Below are 19,573 nucleotides of genomic sequence, written 5' to 3' on the forward strand. Positions count from 1 at the left end.
TTGTTAACTTCTGTGATGTTAAGGGTTTAGAGGCTTACACCACTAAGACAAATACTATGTTTCTCAATTGGCAAAGAATATGTAGCAGGAGATTCAGCATGAAGGGGGAATTGTTACAACAGGTTGATTCCTTTGACTCTTTATGGAGAAGGATTGACAAATCTAGAAACTGGAAGTCCCATATGTAAAAAAAGTGGAGGAGGTTGGGACATGCTGCCTCTGCTATTGTTAAGCCGATCCAGGGGTCAGAGAAAAGGCACAGATTGCTGCCCTATATGGGGCAGAATTATGGGGGCATTCAAACTCCAGGACTTTAATAGCTACAGAAAACACCTTGATAAGGCCACTCTTCCTTTTACTCCGGAGTACCCTGATTAGTCCCTTATGTTTTGATCTAGGGTTAAAGCGGGTGGGGGATTTGGCGGCCTTAAGACCACTCCTGTATTGGGCTAGGTTATGGTTTTCAATAGAGCTCCACTTTTACAGGTTGGGTGTGGAGGAGGTGATGAAATTAAGAACCACACCTCTCCCTTGTTCAAATTTGATAAGTATCACCTTGATAATTTGGGGTTGGGAGAGAACTGGTCTTGCCCCCAAGAGATTGGTTTAGCTGCCAGGGGTAGGATCATCACCACTTATTGGGAAAAGAGTCTTGGAGTGTCCTCATAAGGCTAAACCAGGGAGTTTGGAGGAGGACTTTATAGAGTGAAAACCTCTGCCTGGAAGAGAGCCCTATATAGATGCCACATACCCTCCTGTTGCTTGGACGCTTTTGGTTAAGTTCAGGCTGGGGAACCTTTTAGTAAATGTATTTGTGAGTAAATGGAAAACTATATCACCTACATCACCTGGGTGTCAGTATTGTGGGTATGTATGCGAGAATATTGAACACTGGACAAGTTATATTCTTTTGCCCTAGATACAATAAGCCGCGTCAATCTTGGATTAATCCTGTATGTAATTATATTGGTGTAAGGCGTTATCAAGAGACTTACAGGACAGTGCATTCTGATCTGAGTGAGTCTATTTGTGGGGCTAGTCGATGTTTATATGCAGTTTGGCTACTCAGGAAAAGTGGATGGACTAACATTTTTAAATGAGATGTGAATTAATTCTTCCTATGTTGAGGATGATTTTTAACTATGTGATAATTTTTCCTCCCTTTTATCAATTTTAGTTTCTTTGGTTCAAATATGCACTAATGCATGAAATGTATGTATTATGAGGATGGTTGAATTGTTTTATTGGCAAATGCCCGAAATAAACTAATAAATTAAATGAAATGTTACATCACATGTACATTTTTGAAATATGTATTCAATTCATGGGTACCTCACACTTGTTCTCCTGTGATAAGATACTATTTTACCATCTCCTTTACTGCAAAAGATGTTCTCGAAGTGCTTATCCATTAACTATCTGTATAGTGAGAACAATTATTTCGTTATGCCCAGTGGTGCATAGCTGTTTCTTTGGACAATCTATTCTCAAATACCACAAGTTATTCTTCCTCTCATTATTAATGAGATATGACTGTTGAGCATTCAGTACCACCGTGAGTGTTACTATCAACAGTTAATATGCTTTTTCTTTTAAACCATTAAAACGGTGTAGTAAAGGGCCGTTTAATGTACTTCAGTGCTAAACTAGCTTTTTTGTTGTGATTTTCAATGTTATGATAAAACAAACGTTATGCCTAATTCAGTACTATAATTTGATGAACAAATACTGTTTACACACTTATTTAAAAGTCTATATTTCACAATAATAAATTCTACCAATCCCCAGCAGTCATAGTTAACAGCTGTCCATCCACCATCCATGGCACCGACTCGAATAAGCATGGAGTAGACCACTGTTAGAAAGAAAGTCACTCATCTGCTGCACATGCCCAATTCTACGCCCTTCAAACTGTCTAACTAAACTATAGCAAGAGAATTGGTCTGTGTGGCTTAGACCTAAAAAAAAACAAAAAAAAACTGATATCATGAAATCAGTCGATGCAGAGATACAACACATCTAATTACATAATATATACAAAAAAAAACAAAAAAAGAAGAAATTAAGAAATCAAACTTAACATAGCAGTCACCTTTATGGTTTCACATGTATCTAATGTCACGTTGCTTTGCAGGTGTTAGAAGGGTATTTTGTTGTGAATGGAGTACATTGCTGAAAGATAAATCAAGGAGAGGACACTCAGTATTATTTCTCGGAGTGAAATTGATTATGTTCTGTGTGCTCGGTCAGCTTACAGTAGGTATGAGTTCACCAAGAGTTGCCTGGTGTGATTAATTTGCAATTTTAGTGCAGTACTTCAAAGGATTATTACATCTTCATTGATAGTTTCATAGAGTATACCATATACATCAATGCACCTTCATACAACTTGCAGAGCCACAATTATTTCATGTTTTACAGTGTGAAGAATGTCCATACAAAATGACACATTGTAAAAAAGAATCGTACGAGATAATGGGAGAGGTGGCCAGTTTTGGGGCAGGTAAACATATTTTGTTCTATTTTTCTTTCAACTATCAGGTCACTTCCTTCATGCCTTTGCTTATCAAAGTTTATGAAATGTTTGTATCTGCACAACTCGACAAAATAATATGTTATGCTAGTGGGGGATCTGGAGGGGGACTCTGTAGTGCCATCATAGGGCAGCATCTCCAATACCACAAGTAACGTTTTCATATTCAAAAATAAAAATTGATCTTCAGAAATAAAAGTAATTTTTACTTATTACAGATACTAAACGAGGTGCGCACATCCTTTCAACATCAACACCACAAAATAAAATGATAACTTGACTTAACATGTGAAATCCAGGTCGATTTATTAAACATAATGCAGTAATGAACTCCCTTTGTCAAAATGTCGGTGCATAACAATAAATCACGCTATTAAATAGAAGAAAAGTGATCCATGTTATAACGGGATTTTGCTGATTGAATGTTGAGTATGCAAGTTTTAGTTTTTGACTGATCTGAGATTTGTTAGGGCTGCAAGTAACCAGGAAAAGTGGTACTGGTGCTTCCCATTGTCTTTGGGATTCTGAATGTTTGTCGATGTGAGGCAATACTGAATATTTGCCTTAGGAATTCAATAATTTTGAAGTTACCAAATGCATCTTCTAGGCTTACATCCTACAGTCATAAGGTGTTTATCTCTAACCAACAGGGCACTTCACCACTTCGTTAATTGTTGAGTTTCTCACTGACAGGTGAAATTAATATAATATGTTTTAAAAATATTAAACAATAAATTAATTAACTTCGACAGATGTGGCGCTCTCGATTTGCGAGACAGAGTATGGAAGTCTGTATGCCATTGTGTTCTTCCCCAGGTATCAGTTGTTGGTTTACCTTCCATGCCATCACATGGCTGCAAGGTAAGATTCCCATTAAGGTGGAACTACAAGTTTGGAATATTACCTGGTTGCAAGCTAATGTCTCTATTATGAGGCTATAGAAGGTACTGAAGGTGTTGAGGTACTGTTATCAATTTTAATGAAGATCTCCACTCTCAAGGGCATGGAGTGGGTACATCATTTTTTTGTATTTGTGTGAGTTACTGAGTAGGAAACCACCCTCATATATAAAAGCAAATATTAGAAATAGAATGAATTGCTCACAATGTTAACTACAACACTCTTGATATTGTCTGAATGAACATTAACAAAGTACTTCATGAAGTCAGGTATAGGACAAAAAGTTGTGGTGGATGCGTCAATATAATAGAGTGCAGACGCCCAGCTGTTGGTTGAAGTGACCTAGCAATAGTTCCTGTAAATGAAGTAATTGTAAAACCAACACTTGGCTGTGGTCCAAAACACACACATTACAAATAACAACTGCAATAGTAACAAGTCCCCAGTGTTTTGAATGACATACGATCTAGAGATGTTTGCCAAGTAGGCCAATTATGTCATAAAACACTCTCCAATGCCATTATCCACTGTATTCTTTGGTTAGGTTCTTGATATGGGGAGGAGGGATTTTACATGATTTCAGTGTATGATAACCAGTCACTGTGCAATTAATGTAGTTAAAATATGTAGCTGTAGGAAACTGGGCTTGTTGGTAGATGCCACCCCCTCCCCATTTTTTGCCCTCTTTTAGAACTACTAAAGGCTGACTTTAAACTGCCATTCAGCGAGGCCTGCTAATCAGACCTCAGTTCCAGTGCTCTTTCCTTAAAACAAAATATGTTTGATTGTCTCACAAATGGCAAATTCCCTAGTAAATGGTACTCCTGGTACCTAGGGCATCGGTACTAAAGAGGGTCCCTAAGGGCTGCAGCATATCTTGCCTCCCTAAGGGACCCACATACAAATTGCACACAGCCTGCCATCGCAGACTGTATAAAAAAATAAAAAATACTCAACAATTCCACACTCATTGGTTGCCATGGTAAAGTCACTGCATGCATTAACTGTACGTCACCCCTACAGCAGGCTGTAAGAGCCTTAAGACAGGGTGCATTATAATGCATGTGAGGACATACCTGCATGAGCTGCTATGCCCCTGTGAAGTCTAGTTCTATTCCTAGACATTGCAAGTGATTGGGCAGCCATCTTAAAGCATGTACTGGACACTGGTCAGCACAAGTGTTCCAGCTATATGATGGCTGTACAGAAAATATTGGTGTTTGTTAGACTTGGCATCCTTGGTGTGGCCTCCCCTAACTTTTTGCCCCCGTTTCCCAGGTTGTTGATGTGTGCTGGACTCTGCTTTTGCGGTTTTTGTTACTCTGGGCACTTTACCACTGCTACCCAGTGCTAAAGTGGAAGTGCTACTATGTAAAACATCTGTGTAATTGGATTTCCATGACTGGCATATTTGATTTACTGGTAAGTCCCTAGTACAGTGCACTCGAGGTGGCCAGGGCCTGTAAATCAAATGCTACTAGTGGGCCTGCAGCACTGGTTGTGCCACCCACATTAGTAGCCCTGTAAACATGGCTCAGACCTGCCACTGCAGTGTCTGTGTGTGCAGTTTTTAACTGCCAATTCGACTTGGCAAGTGTACCCACTTGCCAGGCCTAAACCTACCCCTTTCTTACATGTAAGACACCCCTAAGGTAGGCCCTATGTAGCCCCATGGGCATGGTGCAGTGTATGTTAAACGTGGGACAAGTACTTATATGTTTTATATGTCCTGACAGTGACTGCTAAAGTCGTTCTTCACTGTTGCAAGGCCTATCTCTCTCATAGGTTAACAATGGGACTACCTTTAAAAATGATTAAAGCATAGATTCCATTTGGGAGCAGACAGCCATGTGGAGTTTGGGGTCTCTGAACTCAATCTCAAAAACAACTTTACTAAAAGATGTATTTTTAAATTGTGTGTGTTTGAAAATGCCACTTTTAGAAAGTAGGCATTTTCTTGCTTAAACTATTCTGTGTCTCTGCCTGTTTGTGGATTCCCTTTCTGGGTTAGTTTGACAGTTGGGCTGTTTGCACCTCTCTCTAGACAGTGACACAAAGGGAGCAGGGGTGTAGCCTGCATATCCTAATGAGCCATCTGTGCTAGGAGGGAGGTGAGGAGTGGTCACTTATACCTGAAAGGGCTGTGCCTGCCCTTTCACAATGCAGTCTCCAACCCCCTGGTGTGTGTCTGGGGCCTGGCCTGGGCAAGCCAGGATCTCACAAACAAGAGAGACTTTCCTTTGAAGCAGGCCTACTTCAAAGCCAAAATGGGCATAAGAAGAGCACCCAAACCCCTGAAAAATTTGATCACTTCTGCAAATCAAGAGGAACCTCTGCCAAGGAGAAGAGCTGAAGAGAAGTGCTGCCCTGCATGTGACTGTGCTTTGTGGAGCTATCCTGCAGTTGCAGCTTCTGCCTGTGAAAGGGGACAAAGACTGGACTTTGTTGTGCATTCCTGCTTGTGAAAAAATCTCCAAGGGCTTGACCTGAGCTTGCCTCCGGTCGTTGAAATCTCAGGACCATCAAAGACTTACCCTGCTTGCACCTGGACTCTCTGCTGAGACGCCTACCCTGACAAGTGGTGCCCTATCCAGTTCCTGGGCCCTTGAAAGGTGAAGATGGCAGACAGACTGAAAATCCACATACAGACTGCCGTGTAGGGAAATTTGATGCACCTTCCAAGACACAGCGAAGAAACAACGCGCTGCTGGCTTCGCGGCTGAAATCTATGCTCCACCTGCATCGCGGCTGGAAGATCGATGCAATGCGGCTGGAGAAATGATGCACAACACCCCCCGACAGAGGCTGTTGATATCGCAACCCTACATAGTGCGGTTTGCTGATACCATGCGACCAGATTTTTTACGCAAATCTCGCTGGGTGCGGAAAACCAACGCAAAGCTCTCTTGCAGAGAGGAAAAATGACCACGTCGACCCCACCGGAGGAGGAACAACTCACAGTCTCACTTGCGAGGGAGAAATCGATGTATCACTGGCCTGTTCCAACACTCCTTCCAACAATCCTTTTACTTAGGCCAGAGTGAAACCATGACTGGTCCTATGAAATCAGATGGCTTCTTCTGACGTCCTTGGACAAGGATGAGTTAAAAGCCTGTTGATAATGAGTTTAAGACTAAAATAATGCCATTTGATTCAGTGAGTTACTAATACACACTTTTTAAAATTAATTTTACCATGAAATCCAGGTACGCCAAAGACACTTGCCCAGAGTTTACTGTGTATCTAAGAAAGGTCAAAGGTCAAATATATCTCAGCTTAGAAATCAGATGCATTTTCAAAAACGAAGTTAGGGATCTAATCTGAATACCAATTAATTTTGTATCCTGAACATGAAAAGAATTCGGAAATTAAATACTTCCTGAAGTGTTTGGAGACCCCTGGTTCTGAGATGGTTAGTAGTATAAAATCTACATTTAGCAGTCACTTAATAACTCCTGCTTGTGTCTGTATTCCTTTAACTTGTTTGCAGAACCTGACGACTTCTATCAGTCTCTCCAGGGCAAAGCATTTAAAAGAAATAACTCCGATTACTCATGTTACATGCCTTTATACATTTGAAAAGTGCCTAGAAATAGGCCACCACAATTCACACAGGTCAAAGTTTCCTGAAATAAGCATTCGATTTTAGATTTAAAACGCAGACTAAAGCCTGCTTCAGCAAGGATTCTAAACAGATGACCCAGCTTGACACCGGTGAACATCATTTCGACATCTAAAAAGAGTGATTTTTCCTTTTGGCAATATTTTAACATCCACATTGACCAGTGATATAGGCCTGTGACAGGATCAGACTTAAGTGTCTTTGTCCGGGTTAGGAAGCAACGTTAAAGTACCTTGTTAAATTCTAGCCCAAGTGAACAGAGGAAGTCAGCTTCTTGGAAAACTCTACAAAAAAGTTGCCATATGTCGATGTATTTTTAATCGTCTACAGACATTTCAAATACACAAGGAAAAAAGATTCAAATGACCCCCAGGCTTTCCACAATGGGAAGGAAGGTTAATGTGTGCTCCGCAGTACTGCCCAAGAGCTGGTGGATTTGGACTTGACTGTTTGAAGGGAAACATGTTTGTTATTGAAAACCGGGTTGGCAATCAGCTGTCCAGTGTCCCCTTCAACCACTGAAAAAAGGATGGAGGATGAGGACTGGTGACAGCTGTCATCATGGGGTGACAGCTGTCTGGGGCACCCTTCACCATCAACAAAATGAGAAATAATAGATCCCGAAATGCCTCCGACCTCTTGCGGTTCTTTACTGACAAATGCAAACATTTAGGTAGGCAGTAGAACTCAGTTTCTCCATCAGAGCTCTATAGTGGTTGTAGAGTGCCATTTACATGATACATAAAACTTTATCATTTAGTTGCATTTGTTAATTTATGAAGTCACATATGAGCATTATTGCTTAGAGCAACAAAGTGCCACCAACAGTGAAACTCATCACTACTTCCCACACTGAGTCTCATAACGTCTTTGTGACACTGATGTGTGTTACTACTTGGGGCCATTTGTGCTCATAACTACTTATGGGCAATACAGCTTAATAATGATGGGGGCCATAGAAGTTCACTAACGCTTCTGGCGCTGAACACTCATTACTGCTTGCATCCATTCATGTACATAGCTGCACATTATCCTTACAAGTCCAGAATTCTTATTAGTGCCTGGAAAAGTTGCTGTTCATTCCTTATAAACGTCCTTTACCGCCTGGAGCCATTAATGTTTATAAAGGCATGGAGACATTAAGATTTGATCCTATGGTGGGATGTTCAACCTTATTAATCAACAATTGATGCCAAGGGATAGTGTTTTTAAAGCTAAAGAAACATTGAACTTCACAGCAAAAACCGAGTTAAAGTTTAGATAATGGCCAAGGGAGCCAATGCAGACTATAGCAAAAAAAACTGAAAAGACATTTCACAAGTTGAGGTTAAACTATAACGGCCATCATCTAGCATTAATAACATTTTACAATTCCACACACACAAAATCACATTACATTATTTGCATTATAATTAAATGACTTGATACCCACTGAGATACTTAACAGAAGCAATGAAAAATGTATTTTGTCTTACTCCATCTTTGTGATTCAATCATTCAACTTCTTACACACAACGACATAGTTCCTTATTCAATATGCTTTCCACTTTATAATCAGGAGAGTTATGGTTAAAGTAATACGTCAACCTGTGAATTTTCTGTCTTTCAGTACTGTGGTGTAGCTAGTGTAAACCATTGTTAACCACAAATTAAGGTTCTCCACTAAATAAGTAGCAGTGTTAGCATTTTGTGGCTGTAAATACATACTAATAATGTTTAAAACGTATTATACACTATCAGGCATCTCAATTCTTATTGCTTCCTTAAAGTTTACCATTTGGGGAGAGTCTTGGACCAGAGATAAGTACATGTAACACAATCAGGAATGTACTTCTAGCCTAGGTTCTATGACATCAGTTGTTGCTCAGCTGAGCACTGTTCAGTAACCACTGGCTGTACAGGACCTAGAAAGAAAGCAGAATGCTCACTCAAAACAGAGAACACACCGACATGAGATGGGACTCACTTTCAACATACACATTGGCGAGTGGTCCTTCCCAGTGATGATCATAAAATCACACTAACAAGTTCATGCTATGGCTCAACCAGTTTTTCTTGGCTAAACCTATAGGTCTTATCTAACTCAATTTTGATCAATTATACAGTGTAATTTTCAGTTTCCACATGCCATCCCTCTAAATTTACAAAACAACCTAAGCCCTACTGATCTGGCTAATACTTGTGTAATGGATTACTTATACTTTATTCCCCCGTCGGTTGCATGAAGTGTTAGCTTTACTCCCAAACCTTCCCTTCAATCGTCTATCATAACCAATACTTCCAGGACACCTCTTTGGACTGTGCTGTGTCCATTGGACTGAGGCATTTGATATGGAACATCATTCTCTCTTTAACTCCATTTCAGCACTCAAAATGAGGATAAAATAGCCTCTTTTTGCAGTTATCAGATAACGTGTTTTGTTGAGTGTAACGCCACCCATCCTCATAAATCATAACATTAACAATTTCCCATAAAGGCAATAAAGTATTTATTTGTTTTGAGGTTTTGCTTAGAGATGCATGTCACCTTATGTTCACTTTGGAGAACTTGATAATACAAAGTCTGTGTGAAGTGAATAAGGGACAGTTAGAATTCAAACTGTTTTTATATAATGGTAACTATGAATCCATAGCTTCTGAATAGTAATTAGAAAGAGGATCCAAAGAGTGATTGGAGGGCCCAAGTCTGATTTGCCAATCACTGTCCAATTCACATTGAAGTCTGTGGTAGGCATTTGCTCTAAAAAATAAAAGCGGTTATCCTCCAAGAAAAGGGATTTACTTTTGTCAAAGTATGCATCCTGTACAAGCAGGAACCACCATGTCTAGTCAGGGTAAGCTAGATACACACTTGGAGATAACCTGTGCTCGCACTCTGGTAGCTTATCACAGAGAAGGCAGGCTTATTTAAAGAGACAATGTGTAAAAGTATCTGTGCAACATAGACACACATAGTAACAATGAAAACACCACAAAAAGTACTACACACAAGGTTAGAAACATCAATAATAATTTTATGAGTAAATCAAGATAAAAAAACAACACAAATCCAATAAGTACAAGTGGAGTTATGAATTAAAAAAAATATACCAATATTAGTGCTTATGAGTCAATAGCGCTAAACTGATACTTGAGGTCGCGCTAGACTGGGGTAAATCCAAAGTTAAGGTCGACCACGATGGAGGTCAGACCGGATACAGAACCCACACAGCGTCCACTAAAAAAGTACTGTGGATAGAAGAAGCGTCAACATCAAGGACTTTATGCGTGGAGGAGAGGAGAGGAGGGGATGCATCGCTGTTGATTAAGGAGATATAGGCAATGTGTCAAGCTGCATAGCCCAAAGGCTACATCGGAGATCAGGCAGTGTTAGGCATGGAGGCGATGCATCGTTGTCAACCCGCTGGGTTGGAGCAATGCGTTGGCGACGAGCTGTGCAGGGCTGATGATGTGTTGGAATCCACGGATAATGAGTTGCTCGGTCTGCAATACAGTGCCCGTGATTCAGGCAGCAGCGTCATTACATCAGCGTCAAAAGGAAATGTGCCAGTTCTTATCACCACAATGCTACTGATGTTGGATTTTCTTGAGTTGTAGCACAGATTCTCACTTCTAAGAGACCAGGAATGGATTGACATCACTTGGCAGAGCAGGACACAAAGCAGACAGAGTCCAGGTGCTGGTTGAAGGTTGTAGTCAGTCTTTGATCTCCCTGAGACTGCAGGAAAATAGGGGCAAGCCTACAAGCCCTTGGAGTCACTCTGGGTTCAGATCAGAGGGTCCAGTCCTTCCTCAGCAGGGCCGAGATCAGCAAGCAGCAGGGTAATTCAAAGCAGAGTGTAGTCTTTCTTGGAAAGCAGTCCAGCAGAGTGACACTCCTTGTAGCACAGCAGTCCTTACTCCTGGCAGAGTTCTTCACACTTGCAGTAGTTTACTGATTTGTTAGGGTCAGAGACCCAGTTCTTATACAAAGTGTTCCTTTGAAAGGGGGGGGGGGGAAGACTTCAACAAAGGGTATTCGAAGTGCACAGAGGTCCTTTGTTCCTCAGCCCTGGCTCCAGACTATCACTAGGGGATAATTATCCCTTTGTGTGGGGACAGGACTACCTATTAAGGTGTGTCAACTCCCTTCCACCCTTCCTGCCCGGAAAAGCCTTCAGAATGCAGACTCAGGTACACCAAACCTTCCTGTGTTCTGGGCTGTCTAGAAGGAATGCACAAAGAGTAGTTGTCACCCACCTCAGACGTGTATTGGAGACCGGCTGATTGGCACACAGAGCTGTAAGAGCAGAGCAATTCCCACTTCCTAAAAGTGGCATTTATAAAATAGTATTGTTAAATCTGACTTTACCAGTAAAGAGGATTTATCATTATAATTTCAATGATGTGAAACATGATGCAGCTACTCACTTCTGATAAGGAATTACAGCTTATAAGTTTATTAAGGAATTTTCAATGCTGGCCTGTGAGAGGAGTAGGCCTCACAGTAGTGAAAAACAGCTTTGGGAGTTCTTTACTACCAGGACATGTAAAACATAAAAGTATATGTCCTACTTTTTAGTTGTGACATTTAAGTAATAAAAGTGGAATTTAAGGCTTGGCAAAGAGTTTTCAGTGCCAAGTCAAAGTGCCAGTGAAACTGCATCCACAGTCTCTGCAGTGGCAGGCTTGATACATGTTTAAAAGGCTACTTGTGTTGGTGGCACAACCAGTACTGCAAGTCCACTAGTAGCATTTAATTTACAGGTCCTGGGTACAGGGTAAACCTCTTTACAAATGACAAAGTAAATTAGGTATGCCAATTGTGTATGTACCAATGTTACAATGTTTTAAGGAGACAGCACAAGCATTTTAGCACTGGTTAGCAGTGGTAAACTTGTACAGAGTCCTAGAGCCATTCAAACCAAAGTCAGAAAAAGAGGAGGAGGAAGGCAAACACCTTGGGATAACCCTGCCAAAAGAACCATTTTCCAAAATAGCTCTTGGCTGAAATTTCAACTTCCCATCTAGCAGAGCTTGGATTTCCTATATCTCCTAATTTACTGCATATATTCCTATTTCTATTAGACATGTTGATATTAGTGGAAAATAGATATTTTAGCATGCCACATAGCAAAGCCATACAGAAATCTCACTTAAGAATGCTTTGACGGCCAGGGACAACTTATTTGTCACTATCTTGCCCCACAGCAGGCTCTATTGGCTAGCATGGTTCATTGTTGTAAGAACGTGGATTGTTCATAAGGATTTATACAAGCCTGCCACAGGTAATGAGACCACAAAGTTGTCAGAGTACAACAAAGTTTCAATGATTGATGCCTGGGCTCAATCCTCTGGTAGCTATGGTAGAGCAGACAGGCGTAATTTAAGAAAATGTGCAAAGTATTTTGCAGTAACAAAACAATAAAAAATAAAAACAACACAGAAATCAAACAACTAGTTTCTAAAAGTAGAGAAAAATGTTAATGAGTAAAATGACATCAGCAGAAACAACTGAAATCTAGTAAGGAGAATGGGAGATGCAAATTGCTTAAGATTTAAGGAAAAAAAACACCAAGAAAAAGTAAAGCGTCAATCAGTAGTCACTGTTAGCATTTGGTTGGGACCTGGTATGATTTCAGGCTGACCATGATGGAGTGCAGGTCAGATACACAAAGCAGATTTTTGCGTTCTGACTGAGGCCCTCATTATGACTTTGGTGGTCAATTCTATTGACTGCCAAAGCCAAACCCACAAGCAGACCACCATATTACGAGTGGTGGCTGCTCACCTCCATTTTTGAGGCAGAGAGCAGCCGTAATTTTCTGGCGGTCAGCTGTGCAGAGGCTGTTGCCTCGCCGGCACCGCCACGCCATCATGACTCCGCCCTCCGTATTATGAGCCATAATACAGCTTGCGGTGTCTTGCCAGCGTGGCGGTGGTGGAGAGGGAAGACCGACAGGACCCATCCCCTCCCGGACGTCTTTCTCGACAGAAGAGGTAAGTGGGCGGCCCGAAAGGTGGGGGGTCTGTGGCGTGTTTGGGTGCATGTGTGTGTTTGCAGAGAGGGTACTGAATGCGTGCGTTTCTGCAAGTGTGTATGTGTGTGAGTATGGGGGTCTCTGAATGGATGAATGCGAGTGAGTGGGTGTGTCTGAGTTGCTGTATGCGTATGCTAGTTTGTATGTGAAAGCATGCATGAAGGGGTGGTTGGGTGCCTCAGTGTATGGACGAGTGGAGGGGGGAGGGATGTGTGCATATGTGGTGACGTGTGTGTGTGTGTGTATGCATGTGTGGTGGCGTGTGTGTGTGTGGGTATGCGTGTGTGGTGATGTGTGTGTGTGTGTGTGTTGGCAACAGGAATTTAGATTCCTGTCATCGGGTGTGTGGCCCCCAGGCTTTTCGTGGCAGGTGACTGCTGCAGAAAGCCTGGCGGTGTGCAACCTCGTAACCCGAACAGTGGCCTGAGGCCTGCCACTGTATTGGAGGAGGTCACTGGCAGGTCAGGCGGAGCTGTGGAGGTTTGGCTCCAGCCAAACCCCACAACTCGTAATACCCCAGCCTTCACCACCGGCTCCGCAGCGGTGAGACTGCCAGACTCGTAATAAGGGCCCTAGTCTCTGAAATGGAAGTCCAAACCCTCCAGCAGGGCAAGGTTACAGGCTGTAAATCACAAGGTCCACTCAAAGTCAGACAGCTGTTGGATGTGAAGCCATTGGTTTTGGCAGGAAAAGCTCAGCGAAGGAGAAATTCAAATTTTACCGCAATTCACGTGGATACTTTTCTCACCTTTGCCCATCAAGATTCTACCTTCAGACTTATTTATTTGCTTTTAATGAAGATCAAAATCCTCCAGTGGGGTTAGCATGAAGCCTTTTTCTGATGAAGTCCATTAAAAAATATGCAGCTTTGCGGTGAGGTCCCACTGATGCTCTGGAGGTTTTGGAAATCAAAAAATGTTTAAGTCCCGACTTTTCAGAGTTTCTGGAGCAGCTCCTGTAGGGCACTTCTGATGTTCCCGTGACAGACATTGAGGGCCGGGACTCGCACTAGTAGAGAACACCAGAAGGATCCAGCTTCGACTGGTCAGCTAGGTACTTCAGGAAAAAGGCCTCCTGCATCTTCTTGTGTCCATTTAGCCACACAAGAGGTCAGCCACCGGACACTTGGAGTTTACTTCTTAGTCCTGGGTGCACGTGGGAGCAGGTCCAGTGCTGAAGATCTCCATGCGGATCTCAAACAGCAAGTCCATTCGTCTTTCGTCTTCTGTTTTTCCATATGTCTTTAGTGTTCTGATGAGCTGTGAGTGACTGCCACCTTTGTAAAAGTTACTAGCCAGTGGATGGGAGTGACTCCTGGACACTTCCTAACCAATGAGGAAAAGATTCCCAAGGGCAAACCATCACACTTTGGCAGCACATTATGTTTGTCTTACTGCACTCAAGCCCACAGTACACTACCTTAAGTAAAATAAGAGAAGGCACAGCCTTTCTGTACTTGAAGATGGCATGTGTTCCAGATAGGGTTTGTTTAGGGAAATGAGCAGTCACCTTCCCTTCAGCAACACCGAACTGTTCTTGAACTATCTCCTCATCTCAATAGGCTGGTGCCAAACTAGCTACTGAGAGCCCCAGAGACAAAAAGCTCCTCTTTCCCAGGTCTCCCTTTGCACTTAACTATGAATGAGCAGGCTTTGCCCTGGTCCTTTTTAAATTAATGAAGTTCCTGAATCTTTGTGGCTTTCCTTATTGACGTGGCAAGCGTCACATACCCAACATCCAGGTCTTTCTGACAAAACACCTAAGCCATTGTTTATGATCTGGGAGCAGTTTTCACATCTCATTGTGAGGAAAAAAAACACCACCAGCTGATGGCAGTTTAATGAAAATTTGCCTTCTGGAGGTTCAGGCAGGCCAATACTAAATTATTTAAAAGTCACTTTTCAAAATGTTTATTAAAAATTCAACGTCATCAACAAATTGGATTTTTAATAAACATTTAAAATCATGTTTAAATTATTTCCATAGCTTGTCCCAAACCAAAGATATCACAGTTAATTCTCAACTTTAGTTTTTCCTCATAGGACACCTACAGCCATTCATAGTGAAAATAGCTTTTGGGGGATAGTCACTATAGGTGCATACCCACACTAGGGCCCATTTGTACATAAGGATGTAGCGTTTCTTAACCTGAATTGCAATTTCGGCCCGCTAATAAATGCAAAACTCAGTTTCTGAAAATGTACAAAAGGGCACTGTAGCATCTCAAACTGATTCCTACCCAGTAGGAATCACAATTTGCGATTCGCAAAATAGTAAATTACAAATAGGGTTTTCCTTTTTGCGATTTACGAACCATATGTGCAGAGCATTTTCTAAAAGCAAATTGGTAATTTAGGAAATGCTATTACCACTGATCTGAATCAGGTGGTAACCAGGTGAAACTATAAAAAGGAACCCAAAATGCACCAGGCTCTCTCACAATGGTGGCCCTGTATGTGTTGATGAGGAGAATGCATATTTTGGCAGTGAGGCAGAAAAGGAGGTGGAGAGATGGAGGATATTTAGGGTAGGGTGACCCTGGTGGAACTCACTGAGGAGAATGATAGTTACAGATTGAGCAGTCTGGTAATTCTTGATTTAATAACATAGTTATGACCTCAGCTATGGGCCCCAATACTCTGAAGCAACACAGTACCAACACATGTTCAGGTATTGTGTTGCCTACATCTATTAGCGTCAGGTAGTTACTGAGGGGTCATAGCAGTGGCCAGTGAGGTGTCGTAAAGTGCCTTTTCAAGGTTCTTTCACCGGTTCCTTGACCTCATGATGAGCAAGATCAATCAATACATCACCTTCCCAGTATCCCCAATCGTTCCAGCAAACCAAGCTCACATTCTACAGTGCACAGTTCCCCATTGTAATTGGCTATGTAGAGGGTACACATATTGCCATATGTTCGCCCTCAGCAACACAATACATCTACAGGAACTGGAAAAGCACACTCACTTAATGTGCAGGTAATGTGTGTCACCTCCTGCATCATTACAGACCTTGTGACCAGATTCCCATGTAGCACCCATGACTCCTTCATGTTCTGCCACAGTGGAATCCACAGCCTATTTGCACAGGGGGAATTTGGCAATGGTTTCATACTTGATAAGAGATCTGCATACTCAATGTATGCATTAGGTACCAGGGTGTGGGTAATGTGAGTATTTTTTTTTTTAATGAAAAATCATGCTCTTAAGGTGACAGTGCATATGTATTAAGGCCCTGGCTACTCACACCATACCTCACTGCAAGGGCAAAAAGTGAGCGTGACTACAACCGCATACACATGAAAATGCGCACCATAATTGAGCGGACATTTGGGATCCTGAAGTCGCACTTACGCTGCCTCCACAAAACCTGTGGGGCCCAGTTGCAAACACCAGAAACATGCTGTAAAATCATAGCCACTTGTTCCATAGTGCAAAATATTGCAATGCAGAATGGACTGCATGACATCCTGATAGACACCCCAATAGAGGAAGATAGTGACTCTGATGAGGAGTTACCAGCGCTGCATGTGAAACAGGAGGGCACATGGGGATGACGCACAGAGATCAAACAACTATGAGGTAAGATAATATAGATTTTCGAAAAATGAGACATCACATGATGCTAATGCTTGGTGCAGAACCGTAACACCACCATTAATGCAGGTAGCATCACTAACACTTAAGAATTGACGGTATCCTTGTTTAAGTAACAAGTGTAAGTTAGCATATGTGCAACATAAGTAACATGTACAGCAAAGGTGAATAATTCCTCTGAGCATACAGTTCTTCACTTCTTTCAGGGTTTTGGGGCCTTGTCAGCAACATTGTGCTGTGGAACTGGGGATGTCAACCCCAGCAGTGTGTCTGCATGAATGCCTAGGAGTGCATACCCCCTGAATGGATCTGGCACTGAGGCTAAGGCCCTCTTCGCTCTCAGGTGGGGGCAGGATGTTAGGGACGAAGAGATTGGGACTATGGATATTGCCTAGGGCTGTGGAGTCCACATGCAATGTCCTGACAGCAGTGCTGCATGTTAGTGTGCATTTTTAAAGTACAGCTTGCTAGCATTGTTGTGGCTACTGCAAGGTGGTTAAGGGAGTGGGTGATGGAATCAAACCTTGCCAGGTCCCGTCTGTGCCTCTGTTTCTGAACACAGTGCTCCCTCTCCATCATCACCAGCCAATGGTCTTGACCTTTCTCTAGGTTCTGTAGCAACTTAGACATACGTTGCAGCTGCCTCCTAACTGTCCGTATCTGTTTTGTCTGCAGTCGCTATACTGATATGAAGGACCTCTCCAAACCACCATACACAGGAGTACTATCTCACATGTTGTCTGACAAGTCCTCAGTATGGACTGCTGTTCTTTACAATCTGTGATGTCTGTGTGCCCTGGACTCTGATGTTGTGGGGTCCCTGCTCTGTGATTTGCCCTCATCACTGTCTCCAAAATCTGGCAGTGATGAAATGGTTGACCTGCTGCCAATTGGAGTTGGGGTGATGGGTAGAGGGGTTGGTGGTGTTGTGTGCTGCATGACCACATCCGTGTCAGAAGGACCTTCAGCTGCACTGGGCCCTGGAGCGTTTGGGCTGTGACTTGTAAATGGAAGTGAATAATTATTGCAAATAAATTTCGATATTTTTTCCACAATGACACTGTGCCACAAGTGTTTGCGACTCTTTAATGTAGCAGGGATGTGTTTAGGGTATTAATCATCAGCATACAGTGCAGCAAGCAGGTGATATGTACCACAACTCCCAAGATATATTGCAAGGGTGTGGAATGGAGAAGGAGACCTTGCCAAACAGTTGGTCCATATGGGCAACACATTCCTCTGTCAGGATCTCCAGCTCTTTTCCATAAACTTCACTTTACGGTTTCTGGAGCCTGAATCCTTGCTTCCATCCTCTGTGGCTGTGGTATTCACCTCGGATGGTGTAATCTGGAGCAGTAATGCTGCAGGGGCACTCCTTCCTTCAAACGTAGGCCTCTGTGTTTAGGTCACACCCTATATTTGTAACCTCCCTCCTGTGACATCAGTGTGCACCAGGAGACAGGATTTCCAAAAATGCAATTTCCTATTAGGAGATTGCAATTTAAGATATCACAAAATTGTGACTTCCTAATTGGGATTGCAATCCATGGGAATGGCAATAAGGAAATTGCAATTTTAGTACATTCCTATCTGCGATTCCCAAATTGCGATTTACGATTCACAATTTAGGAACTGCAAGTGGGATGTTTTGTACATAGGCCTAAATATTTACATGTACCTCTTTTAAATACTAGGCGCCATACCTTGTGGACTGCAAGACATGTTTAGGGTGACTTAGTATTCAAAAATAGCATTATTTCCTGTCAAAAAAGGTTCTTTTTACAGGTTTGAATGCAGATTTAAACAGCGGCAATAGTCAGGCTACACAAGTAGGCATGAAGCCATTTTTTCCTTTAGCGGCACTCTAGTGGATGGAACAATAGGGCCTGTGGTCTGCAGGTGACAGTTACCTTTACATTGTTGCAGTTTTGCACCATATGCTAAGGCCATACTAAAAAGTAAAAATGTCATTTGGGGATTGGCCAAATTAACCATGTTTTAGGGGTTGTAGCACATAAACGGAAGCCTGGACAGCAATGCCCCAGGATGTAGCATTAAACAACCAACAATTCCCATCACCACAAAAAAGGGGGTGAGCACACACAAACGGGCAATATCTCACACTTGTTCTTAAACAAGTTTTTGGGCAATAGGTCAATCCCATGTCCGACTGATCTATGAGGAGGTTAGTTTGGTTTGGGCTTAAATAGTGGTTGCGAGATATTCCAGAGTTCTTTATTTTCAAGTGATTCAATAAACATCCCTTCAATCAAAGACTGAACAGTATCCATCTGCTAGCCTCCTCTATACTTCCACTTACGTGGGTTGTGACTACTCTCCAGGCTTTTTTGCCTCCACTGTTACATGCAGCAGGCGTTTATGAGCTCCTTTAGTAACTGAGATTCTGAGCTGAGTCACAAACACATTACCAGTCAGAACACTTCGGTCAGTCTTGCCTGGTGAAGAAAAGCAGCTTCCCACTGGAATGCAGGAGAGGAAAAGGAAGATGTATATAGAAATGTCTCTCTCTCTCACAGATCAATCGAGAAATAATGTGCCCAGGTAGTGTCAAGAAGTTACAATGAGAGGCGTTTTATACACTGTGCATCTTACGGAGACTCAAAAAGGGCATACATTACCATCATGGCAGTTGTGGAGATGGAGAATGAGGTGAAAAGTGCTCAAGAATTAGGCAGGCTCTCAGAGAACCATGTTAGTCACATACAGTTAAGATGGGATGGCAAGAGCAGAGACAGCCATTCAGGTGTGTCTGCAGATCTTGTTTCCATCAGGGCAGCTTCTGCATTTAGGGTACTGTACCACTTTCCTTTCTTTACAAGCCTCAAGACTTGTACTAGGCGTTTTGCTGAGAATTCCAGGTTACATCTCGTTCCTTGTAGCA

General features: G+C 42.2%; 1 protein-coding gene across 8 annotated transcripts in view; it reads right to left on the reverse strand.

Moving 5' to 3' along the window:
• Window positions 1-19,573, reverse strand: part of OSBPL3 (oxysterol binding protein like 3) — a 911,347-nt gene that overhangs the window by 506,615 nt on the left and 385,159 nt on the right. For 2 of the 8 annotated variants that reach the window (XM_069211406.1, XM_069211405.1), the window contains one exon: window positions 2,093-2,172. The exons of the other annotated variants lie outside the window; for them this stretch is intronic. The gene's annotated coding sequence lies outside the window, so the exon portion shown is untranslated. The remainder of the gene's footprint in view (window positions 1-2,092; window positions 2,173-19,573) is intronic. 8 annotated transcript variants of the gene reach the window in all.

The sequence above is a fragment of the Pleurodeles waltl genome, chromosome 10 (assembly GCF_031143425.1).
Source record: "Pleurodeles waltl isolate 20211129_DDA chromosome 10, aPleWal1.hap1.20221129, whole genome shotgun sequence".
Taxonomy (NCBI): domain Eukaryota; kingdom Metazoa; phylum Chordata; class Amphibia; order Caudata; family Salamandridae; genus Pleurodeles; species Pleurodeles waltl.